The following is a 17,429-nucleotide window of genomic DNA, read 5'->3' as shown; positions in this document are numbered from 1 at the left end:
TTGTTCAGCATTCCGTCCATTTGTCTCTTTTGCTTTCTTGCACATTGTGATTGTGGCAGCCTAGGTGTGCATACAGGGGACCTCAATCGTTCAGCGGTCTGTCTTATGCTATCAGCCTTCGTCAACTGCATTAACTGTGGCCCTGAAAAGTAGAGCATTGTGGAGAAATGTATGTGTACCAAACGCTTCAAAGCCTCGTCTAAGGCAGTAAGTGCCATAAATGCATTTACAGTACAAGACCCCTCCTCTTTCTGTGATCATGCCCGGACGAAAAATAAACATTGAAGAGGCCTTAGTGGCCCACTCCTCACCTCCGCTGCTTTCATCTGCTTGTGCTGTAGGCTGAAGAACGAGATGCGCAGCAATTTTTTATTTCATTTACTTATTAAAAGAAAGAAAAACTAGGTTGTTTAGTAGCCGAGGCATATGGAAGTTATTCCATTGGTACAGGGGCGCAGAGGCTGACTGGCCCACTAAACTCTATGTATTGCTATATTTCACAGTTCACAATGTAGCGAGGTGGCCCATTTTCTTCCTTGCACTCTAGCCCATAAAACACTGCCAACACCCTGTTCAGTAGGCAATGTGGTAATCGAAAAACAGACTGCAGGCATTCACCCTCCTCATCGCATTGAACCACTGATGGTGATGCCAGAATCATATCCTTTGCACTCATAATTGCAGCCGTAATAAATGAGGGAGGGTCAAAGAGTGGCAGAGATCAGTATGGAAAAGACTCTGAAAAGTGAAGCCTGGAATTTTTACTTTATTTGCTTAATGATGGGCGTGTCAGTTTTCTGTCAGCTGCATATCTCCATGCATATCAATTATAAAATCCTTTGTAAAATTCTCTGTCTGATTGCTGTGGGCATTGTCGCCTTGCGGCAGCTGCAGATGAGCATTCCAAGTAGAGACCCTAGATGACTACCAGTAAGAAGTCTGGTAATAGTTACTAGTTTAGGTAATCTCTGTCTTCGGAATAAGTGGCTGCTTTTGAACAAGGTATAGGTTACCATTTAATTTCATCTTTGTACAACCCGGGTAGTTGAATATGTCAATACACTTTTCAAGCTTTAGAACTGCAAAGAAGGCAGCATCAGAGCTGAGCACAAGCAGCAAAGATGGGATTCATTTTTTTAAAATGTTAATAAGCTTTATTACTAATACATTTCACAATGGACCGGCAATAAACATACCATGTGAAAGCAACTAGAACATGAAGGAGCAAGCAATAAAAACCGAGGCAAAAGCTATTTACATTTTAAATAGCATTAAAAGGGAGAAGGGGAGAGGAAAACACTCTTACAACTGGAGATCGAGTATTATTGCATAAAAGTAAAAATCAGTAAAAAAATTTCAATACCACTAGAAAAACAACAATGATAAAAAATTTAAAGAAAAGAGCAGAGAAGCTTGACAGTTTTCGGAGGTTTAAAATTCTCAGAATGTGTAACATTTTTGTTTTTGGAATCTTATTTTAGATAAGTTGTTAATGGTAACCAGTATAAGTATTAACAAACGGTTTGCAGGAGAAGGCAAAGTCAATAACCAATCGATTATAGTTACATACATTGTTCCACCAAGTGTGAACTGAAAGATTAGCGGAGTTTTTCCAATTAAGTGTGATTTATTTATTTATTTTTGGGGAAGGCTAAAACCAACATAAGGTCAAATAAACCATGTTCGTGTTTAGTCAAACCCAAAGTATCTAACCAACTCCCTGTGAAAAGAATAAAATTAGAGAAAACTATTTAAATTAAATATAAGGGACATGTAGAACCAAACCTTTTTCCAAAGGGAGGTGTGAGAAGTTGGCCTGGCATATGCTGTTCCTAGTTATAGGGACACCTTGCACCAGTCCAATTCGACTCTTATTGATGATAGGTTTAAGACAACCTTTAAAGAAAGCTATCCTAGTGGTAGCTGTTGAGAGCAGCCTTCAGGCTAAGTCTTGAAGGAGTGTTAAGCTTATTGTTTTACCATAATAACCTCTTGAATAACCAAATGAAAGAGTAGCCCACACAGGTATATATATATATATATATATATATATATATATATATAATATATGTATTTATTCTAGACAGAATCCCACAGTCATATGTGGCTAGTGGCAAAGTTACAATTCAAACAAGCATTTATAAACACAATAAATAGCACAGAAATCAATGGGCCCCAGGGGGGGACCAAACCATATACTAAAATAGTGGTATAAGAACCACGACAATTCTACAGGCAATGCCTAGGGCATTCAGGATCGCTTGCCCCTTCAGAATCCACCCACAGTTAAGAGGAAGGGGACCCACGGGAGACGCGTGCAGTGCAAAGAGCTGCTATCGGGATCGCAATGTTAGCCTATGGAGAATGTCGCGGTTGAATATTTAAAGTTTAAAGACACTTCTAGCAGTAGTACAAAGTTAAGGCTTGAGACTTAAGGCTTTGGAGAGCCCACCACCACGGGAGTACCGAAGTACCACTGTTACCTGCCCCAGGGAAGCCGGGTGCATAGGTCGATTCTGGTGTCGGGTCGCGGGCTGATTTTCTATGGAAAAGTAGTCCAAACTGCTGCTAGCTGAAAGCGTCGATGAAGTCGTGAAGATCTGAGATGTAGAGAAGAACCTGAAAGCAGAGGGGACAGAGTCTGGGTCACGGCACAGTGACCAGGGGGCTCACAGCAAGGAGCCCTTCGATGTCGGGTGCTTCAGGTGAGGAGGATGCAGCTTGGCTCTGCAGTCACGGGCTCCGGGAGGCTTCAAGGAAGGCCAGCTTCTGGAGGGCGACTGTCCCACGTCGGATAAGGGTCGCTGCGGTGTTAGTGTCCCGATTGGATCCACTAAGCCTTGGCAACCGCAACCCATGCAAGATGAACAAAGCAGCTGCTGGTGCAGACCCACGAGGTCTGAGGGTGCTCTACTTTGGAGAGAGTGCAGAGCAGGCCTGGAGCAACCAGGGGAACTCTTGGATGTAAAGATTGTCCTCTGCCAGGGCCCACAAGTCGAGAGACCAGGGACCGCGGAAGGCAGCAAAATGGAGTGCATAAAAGGGCTCCCACGGGCCACCGGAGCGGACTAGGGAGCTGAGATTTGGCACGGATGCTGCTTGAAGGTTGGCTCAGAAATGGGCCAAAGCACAACTTCCCCACTGGTCGGGGTCGTGTGCTATGCAAGAGGTGGCCGGGGTCTCGGGGTAAGCAGGGATCTCGGCACCCACGTGGTCCACGGTGCTCAGACTTGTTGGGCACGCTCACAGGACTCTGGGATGCTCTGGAGACCCACCTCAAGGTTGCTGGAAGACGTCGAAGTTCGTGAGAGCAGCGAAGTTCCAACCGGGTATCTTGCAGTCTTTCAGGTGCCTGCCAAGCAGGGGGATAACTCCTTTACCCAAGGGAGATTTATTCAGTCAGCTGGGCAGCAGCTCGTCGAAGGTCAGTTCTGTGAAGTTCTGGATTAATCTGAGGCTCTGGGGCCAGGTTATTCACATATATCCCCAAGATTAGGGGATGGTCCCAACAAGAGCCTACCAATCGGAGTAGAGGCGGGAAAGGGTGGCTACACCCACTCCCCTTTGTGTGTTTCCCGCCTGGGCGAGGGGCAGGATGCCCCTGAACCGGTTCCAGGCGGTGTATGCAGAATTGGGGCTCTGCAGCTGCCTACGTGCAACTCTGAAAGGACATTTGGTGCACCCACCCTGTTCCAATCCACATATCCTGTCTGGGGAGGTGCTGGCACCTCCCTGCCACAGGAGCCCTATTGTCCAGATGGCGAGGCTGGGGTTTTCCCCAGCAACAGCCAGCCAGAGTCGTGTAGGTGGCGGACAGTAGCCATTTTGTGGTACATGTGCACTTTTAAATTGGTGTCTAAATTCTACCGCTTTTCCCATATCACCCTCCTAGCAAGGGGGGATCGTACCCTCATGCCCATGGCTGGACTGGGCGTATGATTCCTTCATGTTTGACACCAAACACGATATGGTTCTGTGTAGCCATTCCCAAGTTACAGCGATGACGCGATAACTTATAATGCGGTTAAGAGTATATGGTATGGCTACACTACAAACAACCCAGTAACGATTTTACGAAGGTTGCAGAGAGGTCCTACTCACGTAGGGGTCCCCCCTCACACTTACCTCAGCACCCAGCCCTGTAGGATTACCAGGGCCTGCCATAGGGGTGACCTATGAGAGTATATGTGTTGTAAGGGTGTGGGATATAGGGTACCTACATCCCTGTAAGGGGTGCTAGCACCACCTTACCCAGACTACAGTAGTGGTCCGGTGGTGTCAGTTTGGGTGGCTGTCCCAGGGTGGCACAATAAGTGCTGCAGCCCTGGTAGGCCTACTGGGGGACCCATGCCCTGGGTACCTAGGGTACCATCTACAAGGGACTGGTAGGGTATGCCCAGCATCCAATTGGTTGGTACCTAGGGTACTCACATCGTTTAACGGAGGAAGCAGATAGGCTGGGGTCCTGGATACCAGGGCCACAGCCTGGCTAAAGTCCTAAAAACAGTCAAAACATCAGCAAATAGTTGGGGGCAACTATGCAGTCGATGCCACTCTCCTACAGGAGGCAACAGCTGGGCAAAGAAAGAGGAGATGCATTAATTCTGCTGAAGGAAAGCCACAAGACCATCAATTCTGATCAGTTGTAGGAGAAAAACTAGCTATAGATATAGGTGTGACATATAATCTGTGGTACAGAAAGAACATAGATTGAGTAGTAGATGCAGATCTAGAACGCTTAAGTGAGCGAGTCCACATCTTATTCCTGAAATTGATGCTGCAAACACTGCCCAGATCTGCTTCCCAGGCAAGTTCTACCTTAGTTTTAACACAATCAGAGGCTAAAATGCATTTATAAATCAGCGAAGCTTTAGAAAGAACAGGAAGTACTCTAAGAAGAAAATTTTCCATAGAAAATGTTTTTCAAAGGAAGTGAATAAACGACCTCTAAAATGGCTGCCATTAGAATGGAAAATTGGTACCAAAACCAGCGAGGACATTTTAAAATAGTGTGAAATTGAGGGAAAGAACAAGGGGTTATATTGTCAAATAGATCATGAACCCATACTATCCCCCGCAGTCACCATAATTTCCAATAAATCGACCTATTAATAGTAATGAGGCAATTGTACAAAATTGTAGACTGTAAAAAAGAATCTCCAGATACAATCTTCAGTTGACAAAGCAGTCTCAGCAATGAGTAAGTATGTTTAAATAGGGGGACAGAAGTATTAATATTTTTGGAAGAGAAGTCTAGAACTTCTTTTGTTGAGAAAGGAGAAAGTAAAGAATGTTCAATAGTGACCCATAAAGGCATGTAGGGGGAGGATTCAGAGAGAAGTCATTTAGAGGCTAGACTGAGACAAAAAGCTTTATGATAAACTCAGAAATCAGGAAAATTAACACCCACACAAGATTTTGGTTTCCGAAGTTGCGCTAAAGAAATTCTAGATTTTTTCCCAAAGAAACTTGGAAAGGAGAGAATGTATTTTCTTTCAAACGAATAGACAGAATATTAATGTGAAGCACAGAGAAAATGTACAATAAAATAGTCGTAAACATAATTTTGATGGAGTCCAGACGTCCCCACCAGGAAAGAAAAAGAGGATTCCAAGAAGAAAGGAGTTTTTCAATGCAAGAGAGAGCCTTTTTCTTATTAATTTTGACCGAATCTGAAATGAAGTGGTTAAATCAGATGCCTAAATATTTAATTTTGGAGCTATTCGACAAGAATCCAGTAGATGTAAAAGAATGCTGAACACAACATTTGGTAAGAGGGAAATTTCTGTTTTATTCAAATTATTCTTGTAGCCAGAAACGAGAGAAAAAGCAGACATTTCTTGTAATAAATGTGGGGGAGAAACCTCAGTAGTGGAGATAAAAAGTAAAATATAATCCGCATAGGCAGATAGCTTCAAATGATGATCACCACAAGGAAATCCAGAAATTGAATCATTGTAGCGAATAGAAGATAACAAGCATTTGCAATGCAATAGGTCTCGCATTTACAAGATTTTGAGCTATTGGCATTGTAAATGACAATTCCTTTTATGTATGTGTTGATTTTTAAAACCTAAATAAAAGGCATTGTCATTTGCAATGCCAATAGCCTAAACTCTCGCAAATGCGAGACCATTGCATTGCAAATGCTTGTTTGTAAGTGCACCACTGTTTCCCCTCTGCCTGCCTCTCCTGTATGCAAGTTATTCTAAATCTCAGGACTATCGAGTTTAAGCTCTTTTGGAAACCATAATGATCTTATTAATTCCAGCAAGCAATTGCTTCTCACATAGACCGCTCTAATGATCAGATTTATGTTAATAACGGACCAAAAACAATGCCGTTAATGAATGGAATGAGTGTGAAAAACTAACCATGATAACTAATGGACTGACCACTAACTTTCGGTTCGGGGTAGCGTGCTACTGCGTAAAGTGCTTCAACGCCTCGACAGGGGGTAGTAAGCCTTATATAAATGTAATTTAAAAATTCTGCCGGACAGCATGTGGGTTGTCCGAACAGCTGAAAAAGCAGTTTTAAACAAAACGCTTTCCCCAAGTGTTATAAATGGAACAGTCAGTCCTAATGGACTTTGCTAAAAATCAAGCGTTTGTTAGAGCGTGACTACTCGCCCGTAAGGGTCTCATGGCGCTGGGGGGGGGTGCAGGTTCCGGTCCATCAAGGAGGGGGTCCGTCGAAGAGCCAGGTCTTGAGATCTCTTACGAAGATGGGGAGCCATATTGTATGTCGGAGGTGGAGCGGAAGGGCGTTCCAGGCTTTGGCTGTGAGGAAGGAGAAGGGGCAGCCTCCTGATCTGGTTTTCCGGGTGCGTGGGACTACGGCGTAGGAGAGCTGGGCTGATCATAGGGTCCTTTGGGGTGCGTGGAATTTGAGTCGGCTGTTCAGGTATGCTGGTCCGGTGTCGTGGAGGGCCTTGTGTGCGTGGGTGAGCATCTTGAAAGTGACTCTTGCCTCGATGGGGAGCCAGTGGAGTGTGCGCAGGTGCTGGGAGATGTGGCATTGTTTCGGCAGGTTAAGGACCAGTCTTGCGGCGGTGTTCTGGACGTTCTGTAGCTTGCGGGTGAGGTTTTTGTTAATTCCTGCGTAGAGTGCATTGCCGTAGTCTAGTCTGCTGGTGACAAGGGCGTGCGTGACCGTCTTTCTGTGTTCCAGGGGGATCCATTTGAAGGTCTTACGCAGGAGGCGGAGGGTGTGGAAGCAGGACGAGACTGCGTTGATCTGGTGGTCCATTTTGAGCTCTGAGTCCAGGATGATTCCCAGGTTGCATGCTTGGTCCGTGGGGGTGGCCGGGTTTCCGAGGGCGAGGGGCCACCAGGTGTCATTCCAGGCATCGGGGTTTGGGCCCATGATGAGTACTTCCGTCTTTTTGGCGTTGAGTTGTAGGCAGCTGTTTTTCATCCATTTGGCAACGGCTTCCATGCCGTCTCCAAAGTTGTGTCTGACAGTGTTGGGTTTGTTGGATAGGGAGAGGATAAGTTGGGTGTCGTCTGCGTATGACACAATGTTGAGTCCGTGGGTTCTGACGATGGGGGCGAGCGGAGCCATGTAGACGTTGAAGAGCGTTGGGCTGAGGGAGGACCCCTGGGGGACTCCGCAGGTGGTTGTCGAAGGGTCTGAGAGGAAAGGGGGGAGTCTGACCCGCTGGTGGAGAGGAAGGAGCTGATCCAGTCGAGGGCCTTGTCCTTGATCCCTGCGTCGTGGAGTCTGCGTATTAGAGTACGGTGGGAGACTGTGTCGAATGCCGCGGAGAGGTTGAGGAGGATGAGAAGTTCTCCAGTATTAGGGTGTCTTTCATAGATTCACATGCTTGAATATTCCCCGTCGTCGGAGTGGGAGTCCCACGGTAAATAAAATAGCAATATATATATATATATATAATAAAATATATACATAAGTAATCATATAATTAGCGCATGTAGGTGTAAAACACACATAGTGTACCTATAAGAGAAAACTCCATAGGAATACAATGGAGAGAGACAAAAGACCTTTGTAGTCTATCTCTGTCATTATGTAAGTCCGAACTCCAGCCAATCAGGCGTCAGCCCCTCTCTAGAACCTTCTCCTCAGAGCTTCTCACCTCAGATTTTCTACCGCACGTCGTGTGACAGGGAGTCTCCCTGAGCTCTGCTCAGTTTTTGTCAGTGAGCATGTCTTCTAGTAAGAAATCTTTGTTTAGACCATGTTCTTCATGTGGAAAACTGCGTTTGTTCTCTGAGGACCCACACAGTAAGTGTATTTACTGTTTATATCCTGACCATGAGGTGGCAAAATGTAAGTTTTGTAGAACTTTTTCTACAAAAACTCTAAAGGACAGAGAAGGCCGCCTGCTATTATGGCTACAGAGACTGAAGGACAAGGATAACCCTCTCTCTGATGTGGAAAGTCTCTTTTCTGGTCGTTCTCAACCAGCCTCTAAGCGCAGTAGTGTGCAGGAGTTACCATCTCCTTTCCTGAAGAAAAAGAAGCTGGCTTTGCCTCTGACAACTGCCACCTTTGTGGTTTCACCTACTGCTTTGTCGCCTAAGGGACACTGTTCTCAGGCTGCTGAGGCGTCTACTTCCCATTCCTCGGGGAAAAACTTGTCAGCCTCGTCGACGATGCTCCCGACGACGAGATCTGCTGTTTCTACCTCGTCGACGGTGACCCCGACGACGACGTCAGCTGCTTCGTCGTCGACGAGCGTTATGTCGACGTTATCCTAGTCGACGATTACCATCAGTTCTTCAAGGGCGGTGACTTCTGTTGTGCCCATTACTTCGACGTCGACGAAGAAGGTAAAGGTTCCGTCGACGAAGACTGTGTCGTCGACGAAGACGTCGTTGAGCTCGTCGACGCCCATTCCGTCGGCGAAGAAAAAGAAGATCCCGACGACGACACTGTCGACGGTGGTTCCGTCGACGAAAGCCTTGTCTACGAAGACCTCGACGACGGCTCCGTCGGCAGCGGCTCCGTCGACGGTGGCCCCGTCGACGATGGCCCCGTCGACGGCGGCTCCGTCGACGGCGAATCCGACGACGGCAATTTTGTTGCCACAGACTTCGTCGACGATAATTCCGTTGACCATCATTCCTTCGACGACGGCTCCATCGACGAGTACATCTCCACAGTCATTCGTAAGGGTACGAATAAGCGGTGTGGCGGCTACCCAGAAAACAAGAAGGGAAGGAGTTTCTTGGACACCATTACCTCCTACTGTGGGCTCGGAGAGCCAGGAACATAATATTCCTTTGGGAGTTGCACAGCCTCCCTCACCATTATTCGCTACAGATTCGGATCAGGAATCCGAGGGGTTACCGGAGTCTTTCGGAACGGCACAAAGTCCATCCGACTTGGTTATTAAGTGCCAGGATGTCAGTAGTGAGGATGAGGATCCGGTATATATACACCAGGCCCCTCCGAAGCATAAAACGGCGACTCTTCCTCTGTCGCTCATTACTAATCTCCAACGCATGTTGGACGACTACAACCAACGGTTCCCTCTATCCCCTCAACGTTCAGAGGTTCCGTCAACCCCGGTGATTCCAGCAATTATTCCACCGGTACCTATTGTAAATCCTGCTCCTCAGATGCCGCCTGTACCTCCACGACAGGTTCCGGAAAGGTTTTTGCCTCATTATGAGCCTGTAGAGGAAGGCCCTCAGGACACAGAAGAGGGTGAAATCCCAGATGATGATGGGGATGTAGATGACAATGATGATGATATGGCGGAGTGGGACAATTACCAGGCAAAAACACCATCCCCCTCACAGATAGTAACAGGGGATTCACCTCCAGTGGACATAGCCAATTTTCACCAACTGATGGAAAGGGCATCACACCGTTTTAAGTTAACAACGGAGCGCAGGGAGGAAGATTGCTTCCTTTATGATTTCAAGAATCAACCCTACAAACAGACTCATGCTATTCCCATAGTTGAGTTTATTTGGGAAGAAGGCAAGAAATTAATGCAGACACCGAATACCTTGCCAGCTCAGGTGCCTCGATTAGAAAAGAAATATAAGGCACCAATAGGAACCCCAGCATGCCTCACGGGTCAGGCTAAACCTGAGTCGGTCGTTACGCAGGCAGCGCAACGTAAGGCGAAAAATCCGGCATCTTCTATCACCTCGCCTCCGGATCGTGACGGACGTCGGATGGATGCCATAGGGCGTAAATTCTCTTCTATGGCCTCTACGGTGGTTAGAGCAGCTAATGCCTTGGCCATCCTGGGACGATATGACAGACAAGTTTGGGCTGATATCTCGGATGTGGTTCAGGAGTTACCAGAGCCATCTAAAGCGGAGGCAATGAAGTTGCTCCAAGAGGGAGAAGCGGCATCGGCGGAAATAATCGATTGTGCAGTAGACATCGCATGCATGGGTTTCCGTCAGCTTGCCGGAGCGGCTGTTCTGCGTAGGCAAGGATGGTTAAAATCTACATCCTTTCGTCAGGAGGTTCAGTCTATGATCCTAAACATGGCATATGACAGCGAGTCTTTATTTGGGAGCCACGTCGATGAAGCTCTACAGTCCATAAAGAAAGACACTGAAACAGCTAGATCACTAGGAAACCTTCAATTTCAGCGGAGTAATTTTCGTGGTGCACGCGGACGCGGCACCTGCTCAAGTTTTCGAAGAGACAATAAACAATACAAACCTTACAATCAAGGGTCCAACCGTTACTCTTATGGACAGCAACAGCAAACATCACGGCAGCAAACCTCCAAGTCATATAGAGGAAAATCCTCATACAGAGGAACCGCATCAAAGAGACAGTGACTCTTACCGGACAGACAAGGTTGGAGGTCGAATCTCTCTGTTCTTTTCCCAATGGTCCTCCATCTCAAAGGACCGTTGGGTTTTGGACATTGTGAAGAAGGGACACGCCTTAGAATTCACCAAATTCCCTCCTCCCACTCCACCCTCCGGACCGCCACCAGCTCACATGAAAGAACTGTTGCATCAAGTACGACTTTTAAGGCAAAAAGGAGCTATAGAACTGGTTCCAGTGTCTCAGAAGGGAAAAGGTTTTTATTCCCGGTTCTTTTTGATCACAAAGAAAAACGGAGAGTGGAGGCCCATCCTCGATCTAAGAGCACTAAACAAATATATAAAGAGCCAATCCTTCCGTATGATGACGCTGGTAGACATCTTGCGCTTACTCTTGCAGGAAGATTTTCTGGCGACGATAGATCTCCAGGATGCCTATTTTCATATCCCTATTTTACAGCGGCATCGAAAGTTCCTGCGTTTTCGAGTGGGTCAACACGATTACCAATTCAAAGTGTTACCATTTGGCCTGCGCTCGGCCCCTCGAGTGTTCACGAAGGTACTGGCTCCAGTAATAGCGTATTTGCGCCTCCAGGGAGTGCAAATATTTCCATACCTGGACGATTTTCTCCTGAAATCTCAGTCAAGCACTCACCTGCGACAACACACTCTTCTGTGCCAGAACGTGTTTCGCTCTTTAGGCCTGTCCGTAAATGTGGAAAAATCCCAACTTCATCCGTACCAACAAAGAGATTTCCTGGGCGCAACTCTGGAGACTGTGTCAGCGAAGGCATTCCTCTCCCAGGAGCGTCTCAAAAAGATGCTGCGACTGGTGGCTCTGATCAGATCAAGAGAGTCAGTTTCTGTGAGACTATTAAAATCATTTCTGGGGATGGCGTCATCATCCATTGCCTTAATCCCTCATTGCCGGCTGAGGACACGTCCTATACAGGAAGCTCTGGATGCTCAGTGGCGTCAGGTAACGGGATCTTTCCACGACATGATATGTGTCACAGATCAGATAAAGTCAGCACTCGCATGGTGGGCAATTCCAGCCAACTTGACGGAAGGCATGTCCTTTCTGTCGCTGCCACCGGACAGAACACTCACAACAGACGCCTCATTGGAAGGATGGGGCGCTCATTTGGAGGATCTCTCTGTAAAGGGAAGATGGTCCACACATCAAAGATCTTGGCACATCAACAAGTTGGAGCTCATGGCGATTTTTCTGGCTCTAAAATCGTTTCTGCCTTTGCTCCAAGGAGAGTCAGTGCTAATACAGACAGACAACACAACCTGTATGCACTATGTCAACAAACAGGGCGGAACAAAATCCCCAAGTCTCTCCAGGCTAGCTCAAAGAATTTGGGACTGGTCTCTCAGTCACCAGATCTTGCTTACGGCAGTCCACCTGCCAGGAGTATCCAATGTCCTAGCGGATTCCCTGAGCAGGTCCTCCTCGTCGACCCACGAGTGGGAGTTACACCAACCCACTCTAGAGAGGATATTCCAACTATGGGGCCGTCCGCAACTCGATCTCTTTGCCACGCCGGAGAACCGGAAATGCCGAAATTACGCAAGCTGGCATCCCCACAAGCAATCACAAGGGAATGCCCTTTTGATAAACTGGTGCAATCTATTTGCGTACGCCTTTCCTCCAATACCCCTCATACCTCGGGTTCTTTGGAAGATGAGGAGACAACCTTGCCACCTGATCCTAATAGCCCCGCGCTGGCCACGGCAAGCGTGGTTCTCAGAACTGCTCCTCCTGTCCCAATGCCAGCCAATCCTCCTGCAACATCGGACGGATCTGCTCACAATGAGCGAAGGGAGAATTTGTCATCCAAATCCCTCCTCACTGAGCTTATCAGCATGGAACCTGAACACCATGAGTTCGCCCACCTAGACATCCCCCAGGATTGTAGGGATATTTTGGCCCAGGCAAGAGCACCTTCTACAATCAGGACGTACAAGTTTAAATGGAAACGATTCTGCCATTGGTGTGCTGCTAACGGAGTTCATCCGATACATTCCACGGCAGAGCAATTGCTACCATTTTTCTTGCACCTAGCCAGTTCTGGACTGTCGCATGCAACCCTAAGGGTTTTTCTAGCAGCCATTTCCCGTTTCCGGCAAGATGGATCAAGTTCCCTTTGTTCCTCAAGAATAATCCGCCAATTCTTTAAGGGCCTATTCCGGAAATTTCTGCCAGTTCGGCGTCCTCCTCCGTTGTGGCACCTCAACGTTGTGTTGGCACAATTGATGAAACCTCCGTTTGAGCCCATTCACAAGGCCGACCTAAAATATCTCACTTGGAAAGTAGCTCTACTTCTGGCACTAACGTCTTCTCGTCGTGTCAGTGACATCCATGCTTTTACCATCAAACCTCCGTTCCTGCAGTTCAAACCGGATGCTGCAGTGTTACGCACCAATCCATCATTTCTACCCAAGGTGCCTACTGACTTTCACATTAATGAGCCAGTAATATTAAAGACCTTTTTTGCCAATCCTCAGACACCTGCAGAACAAAGATTACATTCTTTGGACGTCAAGCGGTGTCTTAAGTTCTACATCAGTAAGACAGCTTCTTTCAGGAAATCCGATCAACTTTTTATAGCATATGGACGCTGTCATAAAGGACGTCAGGTTACTAAACCAACGATTGCACGCTGGATCTCGGCAGCTATTGTCTTTTGTCACCAAAGGGCAAATAAGCCTCTGCAGTCTCCAGTGTGGGCACACTCCACTAGGGCAGTATCATCATCTACTGCCTTATTTGCTGGAGTATCTTTGCAACACATCTGCAGAGCAGCTACGTGGTCGACCAGACACACGTTTACTAAGCACTACTGCTTGGCAACTTTAAGCGAGGAGGATGCTGCAGTGGGACAGGCAGTGCTGCGCAATCTTTTTAAGTAAGGTGAGCCTCTTCCTCCCGCCTCCATATTGTTTCCATATATGTATATTATGCATTTACAATGTTACAGTTGTTCAATACTGTTTTTATGCATAAGAAGATTGATTATATATATATGTTGAATCTATTTTGGCATGGAAACAATGGTGATTGTTACTGCTAGCTATTCTATATTCAAGCATGTGAATCTATGAAAGACACCCTAATACTGGAGAAGAACAATTGTTACTTACCTGTAAACAGGTGGTTCTCCAGTATTGGTGTCTTTCATAGATTCACATGCGACCCTCCCTCCTCCCTTCAGAGGCTCTCTTCTCCTCATGCACTTTACAGTCACTCTTGTGCTACGAAAATCTGAGGTGAGAAGCTCTGAGGAGAAGGTTCTAGAGAGGGGCTGACGCCTGATTGGCTGGAGTTCGGACTTACATAATGACAGAGATAGACTACAAAGGTCTTTTGTCTCTCTCCATTGTATTCCTATGGAGTTTTCTCTTATAGGTACACTATGTGTGTTTTACACCTACATGCGCTAATTATATGATTACTTATGTATATATTTTATTATATATAAATATTGCTATTTTATTTACCGTGGGACTCCCACTCCGACGACGGGGAATATTCAAGCATGTGAATCTATGAAAGACACCAATACTGGAGAACCACCTGTTTACAGGTAAGTAACAATTGTTCTTCTTCCCCCTTCCTCTGAGTAAGGGCAATATTAAGTATAGTAACATTAGTACATGGGGTGGGGGGTGAAGCCCTGTCTAGTCCATGGCTCGCACCTGGCTGTGCTTCCAGATACCAGTTTTCAAAACAGCTCCACATGGGCGATCCCAGGCGTGAAACACTGGATGGGAAGTCCTGAACAGCCCGTGGTGCGGTACAAGGACGCAAAAGCCTGAGTGAAGCCATGACTTGCCGTTCACAGGAGCTGGAGCTTCGCGGTTTCACACAAGACTCTGATGGGGAGGCCGGGACTGCAGCTAGAGAGATTACGCGAGCACTACTGCTGCCCAGCTTGGCCTCAGCGGCGCGCTGCCCACTAGATCCACCCTCCTGTGTCTGTCGCGATGATGGTGGCCCGGAAGCACAAGTTCCTTAAGCCGGGAGTGCGCGGCCCCACCCGTTGAATAGGAGCAGCATGGCAGCTGAATTAAAATTGCTAGCTGCTCTTGCGCTGGAGCACAAGAAACCGTCACCTGTATTACTGAAATAACCGCTCTGCCGAACCCAGATGCATTTCTTCCACCTTGCACACCAGCCAGGCTCGGGGACATGGAAAATATGAAGCTTGAGTTTCCACCCCTGCCACGCTTTAAAGAGGACTCAGAGGTAAGAACCCCAGAAGTACTGCTACTGATCAGGGATGTTGCAGGTACTTGTGCATAACTGGCGATGCCAAGGTGTGCTGTGATTACCAGAGGCAAGCACTTACTGTGGTGCTCCTTGATGAGCCGGCAACAAGAGGCACTAGCATGTGCTGGAAAACTCGGGTATGTTCCCATGAGGCACAGGGTCAAGACTGCTTTGCATATGGCTGGGTTCAAACTAGAACGGCATGGTGAGCAAAAAAAACGATGGATTTAGGCCCAGATCTCTGTACTGGGGTGAATGTATGACATTGTTCTGCAGTCTGTCCAACTGTTGTTTTTGCATTCACCCACCAGATAAAGCCCACCGTGTAACACCGCAAGCAAACAATCTTGTCCGGATGGGCCGTCGCAGAAGGAGACAGGGCGCTAACAAAAAAAGCCTCACTTTCAATCGGAGGCCAGCGTTTACCATAAAGTATGACCCCAGCCAATGAAAATGATGGGTGGAGCTTCCACTCCACTCCACTTCTGAAATCGCCTCGACGACAATAGATCTCGCAGAGCGAGCAGCGCATGCGCTGCAATGCTAGGCGAGACCTAAACAAGGTTCAAGAGCTAAGGTAAAGAGAAGAGGGGACAACCCTGCTGAATACCACGTTGTAGAGGAAAGTATTGAGATGTGCGGCCGTTAACTAATACAGAAGGCCATAGGGGCAGTATAGAGCAAAAAGATAAGAGAAATTATATTTGGAACAAAACCATGCCAGATAAGGGCCTTAAATAAAAAAAGACCAATCCACCCTATCAAATGATTTTTTCGCATCTATGGAAACTGAAGCTCAAGAATAAGAAAGAGTGTGCCTTATTTAAAACATTAAAGAATAACCGAGAGTTATCAGAAGTCAATCTACCCATAATGAAGCCACATTGTTCTATACCACTCAAATGCGGCATACGAGGTTCTAACCATAGAGCCAATAATTTAGCAAAAACTTTATAGTCCACATTGACCAAAGAAATAGGACAATAGTTCTTACGATAAAGTGGTTCACGACCCTCTTTCTGAATGAGACAGTTCTTGGCTTCTTGAAAAGTGTCTTCTGCTTTGCCAAAGATAAAAAGAAAATTGAAAAAGCTGTCGAATTTAGGAAGTAATAAATTAGAAAAATGTAAATTAAATTGCACTGTAAAGCCATCTGGATGCGGAGTTTTACCTTTTTTGAGCAAATTTAAAGCTTCAGATACCTCCGGAAGCAATAAATCAGATTCAAGCAAAAAGAAATTAAGATATTCACGAGGAGAAGAAATGTTATTGAGGTAAGATTGAATAAGGGAAACAAAAGGGAGAGATTCTGGGGTATATAAATCTTTATACATTTTCATGAATTCATCTAAAATATCCTAATCCATAAACAGAAGTTTCCCTTCTAAAGAACATATGGAATAAATTAATTCTTGTTCTTTCCGAGATGTAAGAAAATTAGCCAGAAGCTTGCCAACTCTATTATGGCCACCATAGTAGTGATCACTACTATGAAGTAATAGAGATACAGCATTGTCACTAGTTACTTTATTAAAATTCATCTTCCCACGTACAAGCTTCTGTAGAATAGAATCGGAGGGAGAGGTTTTAAAATTTCTCTCCAAACATTTAATATTAGCTAATGTAGATTTATGCTGTTGAAGAAACCGCTTTTTTTTTTTTGAGACATAATCTATAATAAAGCAGTGAGCTGTGGCTTTAAAAGTGTGTCTTAATAAAGGAGAAGAAAAATTCTGGTCCTTATTTAACAGAAAAATTCATCAGCAAGAAAAATAAATGAGGAAGAAAAAGTGGATCCTGTAGAAGAGTTATTAAAACACCATCGAGAGGACCTAGGTTGCGGACGGCGGCGCAAGTCAAAATCAGCAATAACTGGAGCATGATCAGAGATAACAATTGGTTCAATGGAGGAAGAGATGAGGTTACGAGTTAAAGATTTAGAAATAAAGACATATTCTAATTGAGTAAGGGAGCCATGAGGTAGAGAGAAAAAAGAAAAGTCTATTGCATCAAAATGACTTAACCTCCATGTAGCCACAAGATGTATCTGATATATGGAACTGAGAAATTGTTTGAGATTTATGGGGAATAAAGCGAATTTGGGCTTGACGATCAATACAGGGATCAATAATCTGATTACAATCCCCCCCCAATACAAAACGCCTAAATTGAGTACATCTTTTTGCAACTGTAGGCCAAAATGAGTAGTCCGGCTGGGTCGGGCCATATACATTAAATACCTTAAAAGAAATATTATTAATTTGCAATTTAACGAACGACCTACCCTCAGAAACAGTCTCCTGAGATACAACTGTACATTTTAGGTTTTTATGACCTAAAATAATTACTCCGTTTTTCTTGGTTGAAGTAGGGGATAC

This window comes from Triturus cristatus, chromosome 3_2 (assembly GCF_964204655.1).
Source record: "Triturus cristatus chromosome 3_2, aTriCri1.1, whole genome shotgun sequence".
Classification (NCBI taxonomy): Eukaryota; Metazoa; Chordata; class Amphibia; order Caudata; family Salamandridae; genus Triturus; species Triturus cristatus.
The sequence above is the reverse complement of the archived record's forward strand: the minus strand, read 5'-3'. Positions refer to the sequence as shown.